The 14171-nt window shown below is 46.1% G+C and overlaps 1 long non-coding RNA gene across 1 annotated transcript; it reads left to right on the top strand.

Annotated features, from left to right (window-relative positions):
* The first annotated feature begins 1452 nt into the window (after positions 1–1452).
* LOC115080020 lies at positions 1453–5145 on the top strand. Its single transcript, XR_003853486.1, has 3 exons — positions 1453–1673; positions 1848–1887; positions 4523–5145. It is a non-coding gene; the product is annotated as an uncharacterized LOC115080020 (long non-coding RNA).
* The last annotated feature ends 9026 nt before the right edge of the window (positions 5146–14171 follow it).

The raw sequence follows: 14171 nt of genomic DNA, 5'->3' as shown, positions 1-14171 counted from the left end.
GTGTGATTTTGAGACAGGTTAGGCTTCCCTCACTGTTTTCATGAATGCAGTAGTGCAATGACAGGGTGCTGAAGCATCAGGCAGATGGAAATTAGTTAAAAGTAGAATTAGTTAATCTGATGGGTGCCCAGGCCTTAGGGAGCTGGTTTCTTCTGTCAGGTAGGGGATGGGGTGTCCCTCTGATGGTGGTATTTCTCCAGGAGCTCCCTTACTGAAGCTGTGTGGTTTTAGTGAAGATTGATAAGAACTTTAGGCTCAACTTCAGGTGAGGACGAAGAGGTGCACAAAGGGGCAAGCTCCTTTGTTGCGCTCCATCACGCACGTGACAAGGTCATGCGCCAGCCAGCACAAGCGCCTCCAGTGTTGCTGCCGAGTTCTTGTCTGGCAGTTTGCAGGCTCTGGGGTGGGCAGTGGGCAGGCTTAGTCTGGCAGGCTCCCTCTCCCCTGCCTGAGGGACTGAGCCCACCCAATACCCGCCTACCACGGACAAGAATGCGGCGGCAACACCGGAGTGAGGCAAGAGGGTATGCTGCCTGCCCCAAAATATATCTGGGTAAATTTATTCAGCTATCTTTATCCAGCTTTTCAATTGCACCTAACCTTCTAAATGGTGGAAAATCTGGCTAAATCTCACTGCACAAAGATGGAAAAATTAGGACAATTAGATGAACAAATTTAGCCAAATTAACAAACTGGCTAAATATGAAAACCCAACCTGACTCAAGATCAGCTGTGTGCACAAATATAGCCAGATAACAAGTGGAATTTTAAACTGGGTAGATTTACAGTGAAAAGCCATTTAAACTATGTAAATCTTTTGAATATTAACCCTTTATTACACAATCTAGGCTGAGAAAAGAGTCATTGAAGCAGTATGTGTTTTATGAATGTAAACCTACCTACATCCTAACTGCCCTTCTCTAGGTTTTTGTAAAAGACCATGTCAAATCCTTATGGACGTTAACTCTAAAACAGAAAGGCAAATGAAGGAAAGACTGATGTTCCCATGAAAATCCAAGATGCCAAGTCAAACATCTTAAAAGATATGTCTATAAAAAGCAAGCACAGCAGCTAAAGCCTTTTTAGAATCTCAATTTCCATGGCAACAGAAATGCAGTGATAAAGGGACACAAAACTACAGAAGTATCCATTTTGAAAAAAAGCAATATTTATTGTTATGTTTTTAATATTTTTATTTATTTTCTCTATCCATTTCTCAAAGGTAAAGATGGTCATGGAATGTATTATATGCATCTTAAAGTAATATACTGAACTGACAAATACAAGAACAATGAAGTGGCCCTATGTACTGTTTAATACTGTACTTTCACCCAGTTAGCCAAAGTTGTGCAACTAGATAGAAATGGAGGGATTAGTAAGCTCTGCTCCCATCTACAAATACATTTACTAGAAACTGAATTAAGGATTCTGTTCATGAATACAAAATAGGTAAGTAGACAGATACATAGTTATATATAAACTTTTGCTAGAAATCTTTTATATAAAAAGGAAAAATAATACTGTCACTGTTATAGTTAAATTAGCACATGCTCAATCCAGCAGTTTCAAATGTTCAACACCAGTATTGTATTTATAGACAAAACTAATTATAAACCTCTTTCTCTCTGTTTATATTGCTATATGCTTCTGGAAAATTCATCTCTTTTGTGCAGGTGAGATCTTCAGGCATGTACCTTTTACTTAAATATATGGTTCAGGTGTCTTTAGAAACTGAAAATGTAAAAAAAAGTCATGTATTTCAGCTAAATTATGGCATTTATTTAAAAAACAATCAAATTTAGATGAATCTTAATTAAACATCAAACACTTTCCTTATTTTACTAAAGGACCATCATATCAAGAACCTCTCATATTTACTAACCAAAGGTAAGTTTAGTGTTATAATCATCAGTCCAGTTAAAATTTTCAAATTATATTGTTTATACATTTTATTTCTTATGCATATAAAATAACTTGAGTTGGAAATTGCTGATGTCACTCTCTGGCACGGATCATGTTTCAAATGTTCTGTATCGGGGTAATTCAGTCTTTCACTCTCATTATACCAACCATCATATCTTAGATACATGATTGCTAGAAAACTTACTGGGCAGATTGAATGAACCATTTGGTCTTTTTCTGTCATTATTAATATGTTTCTATGTTTTGTTATGTTTCACAGTCCGCAGGCTGTCCCCACGAACCACTGCACTCATTTCCCTGGCCGGGCAGGGCCGTCCCTCACAGTTCCCGATGCAGCCTAGTGCCTCCACCTTTCCACACAGCTGGATGCTGCACTCTGACACAGCAGGATGCCGCGAGCACCTCATGTGGCAGGACCCCACCAGCCCCATCCAGACGCATTCAGCCGCATTCCTCCTTAGGTGCACGCATTCCCGACTTCACCCTATTTAAAGGGCCCGTGGCAGGAAAGTCCTGACAGCACCCAATGATGACATCACATGCTCAAGCTTAAAAAAGGCCCTCACTTTCTCTCCTTCACTGCCTCAGCAAAAGGTCTAGCTACACTTCATAGTGCATGCTGCTTCCCAGCATCATGTCTTCATTCCAGCCTTGTCCAGCTTGTCTTCAATTTATATGCAGCTCATCTTCAGTTCTTGTATAATTTGTCTTCAGTTCTTGCCCAGCTTGTCTTATTCCATGTTCTTGTCCTCGCCTCCCTACCTTGCATATCCATCTCTCTTCTCTTTCCTTGGACAGATACCTAGTTTGACCTTGGCTTGAATTTTGAATACGCTTGATCACTGCCTGCCTCTTATCATTGCCTGGATCATGGATATGCTTGACCACTGCCTACCTCTGACAATTGCCTGGTCCTTGGATACACCTGATTGCCTCCTGCCTACAACTCTAGCTAACCACGGACCTTCCCTTCTGTCATTGACAGAGACCCCACTTAAATCCTGCTGGCTCTGGCACCCAAAGGTTGTACGACCATGTGATCTCCCCCTACTACTGCCTTTTTTTTGGGGCCAGCCCCTGGTGCTCTATTCCTTCCTCCCCTTTGAGAGCTGCTGTACCAGCACTCCAGGCCCAGCCCTGCCCCGGCCAGAGTCCCGAGTCTGGCCAGCCTCTGAGCTCTGTGGCCCTGCCCTACCTCTTCCCTGATGGTCCCTCACCTAGCCCAGCCAAGCATGCTACAGAGAATCGCTCCCACTCCACTGCTTCTGCCTGGTTTGCAGTTCACTTGTCCATGGCATTCTTTTCTGTAGGACATGCAGTGGGATAGGGTATCTGAGTTGGAAAGATGGGGCACAATGATGGCCAGGTCCAGTTACCTGGGGCTACCAACAGTCTACGAGACTTACCTGCTCGAACAAAGACTGGAGTCACAGGAGGAGCAAGAGTGGAAGTTTAAAGGGTAATCAGAACTGCAGCTGCTGCTGCTGCAGAAAATAAACAATAAAATGTAGCAAGAGGATTGACATTGAATCTGCCTTTCTTTTTTGTTTTTATTTGATGACGCTTGGCAGGCCTGTTCCTGCAATGACAGCAGCCCAGTCCAAAGAGAAAGAGGGTTGCTTGGCTACCAGCTGTGTCTTTTATCCTCCCTCTCAGATCTTGCCTCCACCCCAAGTGTGCTGCCGCCAATGGGCAGCGATGCTCCCTCCCCCCCAAAAAAAAGAAGAATGAAAAGGTAATAGCTGGGTAGGAATGGGAGACAGGCTTAAGCCTGGATACTTGTAGGTCTGTCTCCCGTTCCTACCCAGCTATTACCTTTTCAATGGCAAAACCCTGGGCAGGATTCAGCCAGCCCAAGGCCCTGGAAAAGAAAATAAAACCTGCCAAGTGTGAACCAATTGTTCTCCTGAAGACCCTGGAATGCTTAGCAGAAATAATGTCCTCAATCTCAAGCTGTTCGGTGATCAGACCAAGTGTCAATTTCCTACTCATACAGAAGTGCTTCAGCTTGCTGGCCCTTTGGAATTCTCTGCCTGTTGTAGCCTTGTCTGAATTTGAAATAGCCATATTCGGAGTGGCCTTTTATTTAGACTTTTTTTGCTGCCTTGTGGCTATGGGAAATAGTGACGGCATTGCACAACAGGGATGATAAATGCAGCTTTTTAGCAGAAAACATCTTTGAAGTCAAAGACAAGCTAATATTGCTCATACAGCAGTCAAAAACAGATCAGTTGGGCATGGGACATCTTATCACATTGTCTGAGGTATCAGGCCTTGTTATTGGCTTGGTATCCAATGTCAGGAATTATCTCCTTTTACATCTGCAAGGCAAGGGTCATTTCCTGGTGCACAAAGCTTGCTCACTTCTGACAGATTTTAGTTCACTGCCATTTTTAAACAGGCCCTTCAAGCCGCTAGAATAGAGACCAGGAGATATGGAATCAACTCTTTCAGGATTAGGTCAGCCTCCAGTGTAGCTAACTCCAATCTCCCAGTCAGGACACTCAACAGATATGTCGATGGCACTCCGCTGCTTATACCTATTACGTTAGATACGAGGACACTATGCCAAAACTGAATGTTCCCTCTTTTATTTCAGGGGTCAGGTGGAAGTGGAGGACAATATGGATAATGGGTCATTCCTACATTTTCTGGACAGAAGGTTGTGCAAAGTCCAGCACTCACCTGGGACTAGTGGTGCAGGATGCTAAGGTGCATTGGTTCAGTCACAGCAATATGCATTGGGTTGATTTTATTCCGTCATCCATCAGCTGCTGGTCATGTTGGAGTCAATGATCTGGGCGATTTGTCTGATAGGCAGTTGGTGATCGTTATCAGGAATGCCATCACACTTTGTATCTCTTGGCTTCCAGGAACCCATATTGTTTGGACCGAAATTGTTCCTTGCCATTGATGGGGTCCATTCTTTCCCATGTTGCAGTGATAGTCAAGATCAATCAGCAAGTTGGCAAATTTGTAATCCATCACTGGGGCTGTCACCTCTGACATGAATGGGCATTCATCAGCTGTGCTGATCTGTTCCAGCCAGATGGCATGCATTTATCTGATCTGATTAATTTCTGAATACCTTAAAGAGAGCTCTGGCCCGGGCAACTGTATAAAAAAAAGGGGGGCAAGGAGGTTAGTAGGTTGATCAAAGGTGTAGGAATGGTGGCCAGATGAGCAATCAGGCTGCAATTGATGATGTAGAGCCCTGAGCAAGCCCAGATAGGCTGCTCAGAACCTGTGGCAGGGTACCCAAGTCTAAAGTGGGGGTTGGGGGGAGGGTATTTACATTTGGGCACCATCTACCGTAAGGCTCATGAAAATGGCAAGTGACTCCTCTTTCAGCCACTTGATGGCCGAAAGAGCCGACAGTCTTGCTAGCACAGGAAACGCTGTCCAGTTGGCCCAGACCTACATACTCAATACTGCAGCCTGGCCTTGCTTGACTGAGGTGGACTTTGCCAGTTTGGGGGAGGAGCACAGTTCTCCTTCCTTCTCCATAGGTTAGTACTATCTGTTAGACAAGGCTCAGATACATAGTGTAGGCCTATTGTCAGGCTATATAGTATGCAATAAAGCTGTGGCCTATTTATTTTCACTTTAATTCTGGCTCTGGATATTTCTGTCTGTTTGATGGTATTTCAGTTGGGGTGCAACCTGGAATAGCTGCCTTGGTTAGTGCAGAGTGTCAATCCCATGTGTATGGGTGCTGTGTGTAACTGGGCACCTTTGCTGTGATTATTCCTTCTTTCCCCATCCCACTCTTTCGATACAACTACCACAGACACACAGCACCTTACCACCCTCACTCACACTACCAATACAACTCGCTCCTTCCAATCATGCTTACTCCACTCACAACTCCTAGGCATCTCAACCCTTGCCATGCTCCTGATTAACTCGCAATCTCTAACCAAGAAAACCCTCATTCTAAATGACTTGCTCCTTGATCAAAAACCGGATCTCTGCGCCATTACAGAGACATGGTTAAAAGACACCGACTCCGTCCTTCTCAATCAACTTCCCACCATTGAATATGACATCTACTCCATCCCCAGACCTAAAAAAAGAGGTGGGGGACTCCTTCTAGTAGCGAAAAAACATCTTAGGCTTAAACAATATCCAGTCAATCTCCCTCCCAAATACGAAGTGGGCCTCTTCAAATCCCCACTCCTTCAAATATGCTTAATATATACCCCACCAGGCATCTTAGACTCTGACATTTCTCTGATCATTGAATGCATCGCAGCAAACATTACCAGAGACATACCCGCCATCGTCCTTGGGGATTTCAACCTCCATATCGACTCACTTCCCCTCTCTCACAGCTGTGAGGCGCTCCTCTCATCTTTCAACGCAATGGACCTCCATCAAATCATATCCAGCCCCACACACAAAGCTGGCCACTCCCTCGACCTCATCTTTTTGAACTCCCTTCTCCTCCCAAATCACACCTCCTACACTCCCGTTCCCTGGTCAGACCACTTTTTTATTAAAACCTCCTGCTCAATCAAGAACATCCCTAAGCAACTGAACACCAAAACCACAATACAATTCAGGAAATCCTGTCCCAGATATGACCTTATAGATACCCTCACTGACAACCTCAAAATTTAGACCTCTCGGACTCACAAACTGCCATCACCTCATGGAACCATATCACCAATGACACAGCCAACAAACTTTGCCCTCTGATAACAAAAGAGATCCAACCTCCCACAAAAACAAAACAACCCTGGTACACCCCCGAACTAAAACTCCAAAAACACAAACTCAGAACTCAAGAAAAAATATGGCGCAAAGATCCATCTACCAAACAACTCGCCAAATACAAAACCCTTCTGCACGACTACAGAGTTAGCACGCTCAAAGCCAAACGCGACCACTACGCCACCAGAATTCACAACTTTCAATTCAATCCGAGAGCCCTCTTTTCACTCATATCCAACCTCACCAGGACATCTCCCAAAACCCCACCATGTGAAGACCCTCACACCAAATGTAACCAGCTTGCCCAATATTTTCATAATAAAATCGCCACTCTCGCCTCCCGCTTTCCTTCTGTTCCGTCACCTACCAAATTTACTCCTAAAAGCTTGGACACCAAAATGGACACCTTCGAAAGCACCTCCACCTCCGAGATTTCTGCAATACTTAAGAAAATGCGACCCGCCACCCACCCCTCTGACATGATCCCCTCCAAAGTGCTTTTGACAATTCCAGACAGCATTTCCCAACCACTAGCTGACATTATCAACACCTCCTTATCCACTGGAGAAGTTCCCAACCAGCTCAAATTAGCCATAGTAAAACCAATCATTAAGAAACCGAAACTTGACCCTGCCGACTTATCCAACTACTGCCCCATCTCCAACCTCCCCTTCGTTGCCAAAGTCCTTAAAAAAACTGTCAACACACAACTGTCAAACTACCTAGTCCAGCACCAGATACTCTATCCATCACAACACGGCTTTAGAAAGCATTTCAGCACCGAAACCCTACTGATCTCCCTCGCTGACCTCGTCATCCGAGGCTTTGACAAAGGTCACACATTCATTCTAGCCCTATTAGACATATCCGCAGCCTTCAACACTATCAACCATTCTATATTACTCGATAGGCTAGCTGATATTGGCATCTCTGGGACCCCTCTTCGCTGGTTTAATTCATACATCAATGACAGACACTTCAAGGTAAAAATTGAAAACCACGAATCTGAGCCAATCAATATTACAATGGGGCGTACCCCAAGGCTCCTCCTTATCATCTACACTCTTTAATATATACCTCCTCCCCCTCTGCCATCTACTCTCAACTCTTGAACTACCACACTTCGTCTACGCTGACGACGTGCAAGTTCTTATACCCATCACTGACACCATCTCCATCGCCCTAAAAAGATAGGAAAGTGCTCTCTCTTCCATCAACAGTCTTCTTACCCAACTCAACCTAGCTCTAAATGCTAACAAAATTGAGCTTATGATAATTACACCCCAACACATCAACCCTTTTTCCAACTCCACAACCAGTGCACCCCTCGCCCATCCAGTCTTCTCGCAAAACATAAGATACCTTGGTGTCATATTCGACCCACAATTCAGCCTACATAAATTTATCTCCTCCACCATCAAGGACTGTTACCATAAACTACACACCCTCAAAAAACTCAAACCTTTCCTGCACTTCAGCGACTTTAGAACAGCCCTACAAGCCCTCATCTTATCTAAGATTGACTACTCAAACGCTCTACTCCTAGGTCTTCCAAAGAATAGCATTGCCCCCCTGCAGCTACTACAAAACGCAGCTGCACGAATATTAACAGGCACATGCAGAAAAGAACACATCACACCTATTCTCAAACAACTCCATTGGCTCCCCATCACAGCAAGAATCCAATTTAAAACCCTCACCCTTATACACAAAGCCATCCTCAATCCGGACAGAAGATGGTTTGTCAGCTGGCCAGTGACTCCTCTTTCTGCCATTTGCAGGCCCAGAGGGCCTACAGCCTTGCTAACATGGGGCAGGCAGTTTGGACGGCCCATACCTACAGACTCATTACTGCAGCCCGGCCTTGTTTTACTGAGGTGGATTAGGAATGGTTTGATGGTGGGAGGGGTGGGGGGGGCAGTTCTGTCTTCCTTCATAGGTTTGTATCAGCTCTTAGTCAAGGCTCAATATATATATTTTAGATCTATTGTCAAGGTTTATACTATGCAATAAATTTGTGGCCTATTTATTTCCCCTCAAATTCTGGCTCTGTGTATTTATGTCTGTCTGATGGTATGGCTACCCCAATTACTGCCTCCTGTTCATCAGTTTTCCCCATTGATAAGGAAGTATGGAAAAAGAGAGAGAGCAAAATAATTTGTGTTGTACGGTGAAATGAAGTGGAGCAATTGAGAATTATGTAGCTAAGTCTTCATGTAACAGTTATCTTGCATCTTATCTGATTCAATAAATTGCATTTTCAGAACATGCAATTTAAATACAAAAATGAGTTAGTGATGGTAGATTTTATTAGGGATGTGAATTGTTTTTTGACGATTTAAAATATCGTCCGATATATTTTAAATTGTCAAAAACCGTTAGTGTCACGATACAATACCAATTCCCCCGATTTATCGTCAAAAAATCGTAAATCGGGGGAAGGGGGAGGGCAGGAAAACCGGCACATTAAAACCCCCTAAAACCCACCCCCGACCCTTTAAATTAAATCCCCCACCCTCCCGAACCCCCCCCAAATGCCTTAAATTACCCTGGGGTCCAGCGGCGGTCCGTAGCTAAATCGGGGGAAGGGGGAGGGCAGGAAAACCGGCACACTAAAACCCCCTAAAACCCACCCCGACCCTTTAAATTAAATCCCCCACCCTCCTGAACCCCCCCAAATGCCTTAAATTACCCTGGGGTAGAGCGGCGGTCTGAAACGGCCTCCTGCTATTGAATCGCATCGTCTTCAGCAGGCGCCATTTTGCAAAATGGCCACTGCAAAATGGCGGCGGCCATAGACCAACACGATTTGACTGCTGGAGCTCGTTCCGGACCCCCGCTGGACTTTTGGCAAGTCTTGTGGGGGTCAGGAGGCCCCCCCCCCAAGCTGGCCAAAAGTTCCTGGGGGTCCAGCGGGGGTCCGTGAGCGATTTCCTACCGCGAATTGTTTTCCGTACGGATAATGGCGCCGGCCGGATAATGGCGCCGGCGTGTATGGCCGGCGCCATTTTCCGTATGGAAAATGGCGCCGGCAGGAGATCGACTGCAGGAGGTCGTTCAGCGAGGGTTCCTGACCCCTGCTGAACGACCTCCTGCAGTCGATCTCCTGCCGGCGCCATTTTCCGTACGGAAAACGATTCGCGGCAGGAAATCGCTCACGGACCCCCGCTGGACCCCCAGGAACTTTTGGCCAGCTTGAGTAAATCAAAATGTCATCTAGATACACTATAACTGAAGAATATAACATCTCGTGAAGTACTTAGTTCATCAAGTGCTGGAAGACTGCTGGGGCGTTGCATAGTCCAAATGGCATTGCTAGATACTCGTAATGCCCGTCCTGAGTGTTGAAGGCAGTCTTCCATTCATCTCCGGGTTGGATTCGGACCAGATTGTTTGCAAGATCTTAGCTCCTTGTAATCTATCCAGGAGTTCAGGAATCAGCGGAAGAGGATAGTGATCCCTCTTGGTAATGGCATTTAGACCTCTGTAGACAATTCAAGGCCTCAGGGAGCCATCCTTCTTCCCTACAAAGAAGAATCCCGCCCCTGCCGGTGACTTGGAGGGCCTGATGAACCCTTTCGCGAGATTCTCGGCAATGTACTCCGACATAGCTCAAGTCTCAGATAGGCATAAGGGATAAACCCTTCCTCGGGGTGGCGTAGTTCCGGGCAACAGTTCTATGGCACAGTCAAAAGGACGATGTTGTGGTAAGATCTCTGCCTTCTTCTTGGAGAATACCTCTGCAAACTCTGCGTAGGGTGCGGGAGGCAGAACGGAAGTGTTCAGCAATGTCACACGTGGAGCGCATGGGACTCTGAGGCAGTTAACGAAGCAGAAGGAGCTCCATTGCGTGACTTGTAATGTGTCCCAATGAATCACCGGGGAGTGTTGCTGCAGCCACGGAAGCCCTAGTACAACGGGATGTACTGCTCTTTCCAGTATCAAAAAAGAGATCTCCTCAGTATGCAACACTCCGGTACGGAGGGTAAGAGGAACCGTAGAGGTTGAGATACTTCCAGGAAGAACTGTTCCTCGAATAGAGGTGGTCCATAGTGGGGGAACACGAGGAAGGGTGGGAATCCGAAGCTGTTGCACCAAATCAGAGAGAATGAAATTCCCACCTGCACCAGAGTCAATGAAGGCAAGGGTCTCAAAAGAACCTCCCAGGTATTCCACGGTGACAGGTACAGTACATTGAGGTGCAGAATTAACACAGCCTAGGAGTAGCTCCCCTATACTGCCTAGGCTTTGGTGTTTTCCGGACGCTCCTTACATTGGGCTAGAAAGTGGCCCTTGCTGCCACAATATAGGCATAGCCCTAAAGCTCAACGACGTCGCCTCTCCTCCGCAGTTAAGGGCTTCAGAATGCGTTGCACCTGAACTTGTGGGAGAAGTCATGGGTCTGGAAAAAGCGGACGCCATAGGAACCATCCGACGAGGCGGTCGTCCCTCCCTTGTCCTTTGCTGAAGGTGACGGTCAATTCGCCCGGCCAAGTTGATTACTCCATTGAGTTCGTCCGGGATATCCCAGGCAGCTAGCTCGTCCTTGATCCGAGCTGATAGACCTTCCAGGAAAACTCCTGGCAGACTATCATCGCACCATCCTACCTCCAGTGCGAGGGTATGGAACTCTATTGCATAGTCTGCCAAGGAACAGGATCCTTGGTGTAGCTGCAGGAGTTCAGAGGTGGCGGTAGCCATGCCTGCGGGTTCATCAAAGGCTTGTTTAAAGTTCACCACAAACTGTGGCAAATTATTCAACGTACAAGGAGAGCTGGCAGGCATGCATATGGTAGCACACACTATTTACTAACACATCCGACTCCATCCCTGGGCTCCCCGCAGCCCTTGGACCTACTTAGCCCACTGGGGTTTTGAAAGTAAGAAAGGGACAAAAGCAAGTCCCAGGCACTCCTCCTCCACTGGCTGCACTTGTATAATGGTGCCTGCTCAGGGTTGATGGAGGTCAAGTTATTTTATGGGCGTAAAACAATACATACATAAAAAACATATTTTACAGCCATTAAACTTGTTTTACAACCATGTTGCATTAGAAAGCAGTTTAGCCCCAGCCGGCCCTGAGAGTGGCACCATTTTTAAAATGCAGGGAGAGGGACAGGAGAGCCTCAGACTCACTTTTGTCCCTTTCCCCCTTCGAAAGACCCCAAATTGGAAAATAGGTGCCAACGGGGCCAGGAGGCTATGGGGGAGCAGAGGAACTGGGAGACATTTTGTTTTGTTTTGTTTGTTTGGGGGGAGGGGTAATTTAATGTTTATTTCGGTACAGCAAAGAAACTGAATTGAAATAAATATAAAACATAAATCCAAAGATAAAACTCATAATAAACACTGTGGCTCCCTAAAGACTAGAGGTTGGACCATTGGACACTGTGGCAGCTGACCATGCCCACAGGGGAAGTCCCATGAGGGGCCACAGGTCAGGCTTAGCTTAGGACACACAAAAACAGAGATTGATCTTTTATTAAACAATGTGATGAAGCCCCCAGATGTGGCAGTAGTGAGCAGTAGAAGTAGCCCGGCTGGGCTAGTATCCCTCAGGTGCTGGAACAGCGACTCCTCCAGTAGCAGTGCTGTAGTGGAAAGAACTGAGAATAACGAGTACAGTGGAATATGCACAATGCCCCAGTATGGAGAACCCCAGGATAGGGAGAGCAGGCCCTGGAGGAGCGAGTACCTGATCCCTGAGAGCTGAGAGTCTTGAAGGGAATGTACTCACACAGCGGTTCCATGTAGAAGATGGCACTAGGGCTGGAACGGAGGCAGGCCCTCGAGGAGCTAGTACCTGCTTCCAGGGAACAGCTCTGAGGTGAAGATGGTAGTACTACTCACTAGAGATGTGAATCGGAACCAGAATCTGATCGGTTCCAGTTCCGATTCAAATCTTAAAATTGTTATCATCCGGCCCGATTGGGTTTTTGTTTATCAGCTGCGCTTGAGCCGATAAACAAAAAGCCCACCCCAACCCTTAAAAATCGACCCCTTAGCTTCTCCCACCCTCCCAACCCCCCAAAAAAGTTTTAAAATTACCTGGTGGTCCAGTGGGGGCACGGGGAGCGATCTCCCGCTCTCAGGCCATCGACTGCGCTAATAAAAATGGCGCCGATGGCCCTTTGCCCTTACCATGTGACAGGGTATCCGTGCCATTGGCCGGCCCCTGTCACATGGTAGGAGCACTGGATGGCCAGCGCCATCTTTAAATACACCCCTGAGGTTCACGCTAAGTAGGAAATAAGAGAGAGGGCCACGCGGCGCGCATACCCTAAGGAACCAACGGAGCATGGCGGGAAGCAGCGCCCAAGCCGGTCTGGGGACGCTGGAAAGGATGGCAGTCAGACGCCGCAGCAGCCAGGCGTCCATCCACAGCAAGAGGAGGAGCAAAGAAAGAAAGGTAGGCGGAGTGAAGCCATCTGGAAGGGGCATGGGATGAACACTGTGGATCCCTAAAGGCTAGAGGATGGCAATAAATAAAAAAGCTTTGGGGTAAGCTGTTTGGAGCGGCAGTTACTACCCTTAACAGAAACATGGGGGTAGCCTGCATGAAGTGGCAGTTACTACCTTGGGAAGTTTGCTGGGCAGACTAGATGGACCATTTTGGTCTTTTTCTGCCGTCATTACTATTTTACTATGTTGCTATATAAATCTATGCTGCCTTGGGTCCAGCAACCCACTGGATTGTAGACAGTTCACTATCCTTTCCTTCAGCAGCATCTCCATTTATTTTCCCACCAATGAGGTAAGGCTTACTGGCCTGTATTTTCCAGCCTCTTCTCTGCTACCATTCTTCTGAAGTGGGACCACCACTTCTCTTTTCCAGTCCCACAGAACCACTCCTGTTTCCAGGGATCTATTCAATAGGCACTTCAGCGAACACACCAGCATATTTCTTATCTCCCCCAGTATCCTGGGATGTATCTTATTTGCCCCAATGGCCTTGTCCACTTTTACTTTGCCTATCTCCTCCCATATGTTCTCTTCTGTAAACAGAGTTTTGACTACTTCCTCCCCATCTATGGTCTTGTCAACCAGCGATGGTCCTTCTCGAGAGCCTTCTTTAGTGAATACTGAACTGAAGTATTTCTTTCATAAGAACATAAGACTTGCCATACTGGGTCAGTCCAAAGGTCCATCAGGCCTAGAATCCTGTTTTCAGCAGTCACAAGTACCTGGCAAGATCCAAGTGAGTAGAAAGATCCCAAGAATAAACAGTGGATTTCTGCAGCTCTAACGTAATAATGGGTAATTAACTTGTCCTCCCTTTTTAAAAACACAGTTATCACCACATTATTGGCAATGAATTCTAGAGTAAAAAAATTGAGTAAAAAAATATTTTCTCTTATTAGTTTTAAATGTATTACCTAGTAACTTAATTGTGTGTCCCCTGGTCTTTGTACTTTTCAAAGGAATAAACAACTGATTAACATTTACTAGTTCTAGTCATTATTTTAGAGACCTCTATTATATCTCCCTTCAGCTACCTTTTCTCCAAGTTGAAGAGTCCTAACCTCTTTAGC

The sequence above is a fragment of the Rhinatrema bivittatum genome, chromosome 1, assembly GCF_901001135.1.
Source record: "Rhinatrema bivittatum chromosome 1, aRhiBiv1.1, whole genome shotgun sequence".
Classification (NCBI taxonomy): domain Eukaryota; kingdom Metazoa; phylum Chordata; class Amphibia; order Gymnophiona; family Rhinatrematidae; genus Rhinatrema; species Rhinatrema bivittatum.
This window is presented reverse-complemented; position numbering and strand designations above follow the sequence as displayed.